We start from the raw sequence: 484 nt of genomic DNA, 5'->3' as shown, positions 1-484 counted from the left end.
GGCGCAGGGTAGCAGGAAGCTCTCCACACACTCACCGGACCTGGGCTAGGACTGTGTCTTAATGTAATTTGGATTTCCATTTTCCTAACAGCTAATGAAATTGAATATTTTTCCTATACTTATTGATCACTTGTACTTCTCTTGAGAAGTACCTTTTCAATTCACTTACCTATTTATTGATTGGCCTATTTACTTTTTGGTGTTTTTGAGTTCTTTATATATTCTAGATATTAATCCTCTTTTAGAAGAGTAACTGGCAAAGATTTTGTTCCACTCTGTAAGGCTTTCTCCTTATTTCATTGCTTATTTTCCTTGCAGTGGAGAAACATTTTAGTTTGACATAGACCCATTTGTTGCTATTATTTTCTGTGTTGCTGGAGGTCTATTCAGGAAGCCCTTGCCTGTACTTGTAGCTTCAAGTGGATTCCCTTATGTTTTCTTCAAGCAGTTTCCAAGGTTCAGTCTTATATCTAGGTGTTTGATC

This window comes from Octodon degus, unplaced genomic scaffold (genome assembly GCF_000260255.1).
Source record: "Octodon degus isolate 3935 unplaced genomic scaffold, OctDeg1.0 scaffold00319, whole genome shotgun sequence".
NCBI classification, from domain to species: domain Eukaryota; kingdom Metazoa; phylum Chordata; class Mammalia; order Rodentia; family Octodontidae; genus Octodon; species Octodon degus.
This window is presented reverse-complemented; position numbering follows the sequence as displayed.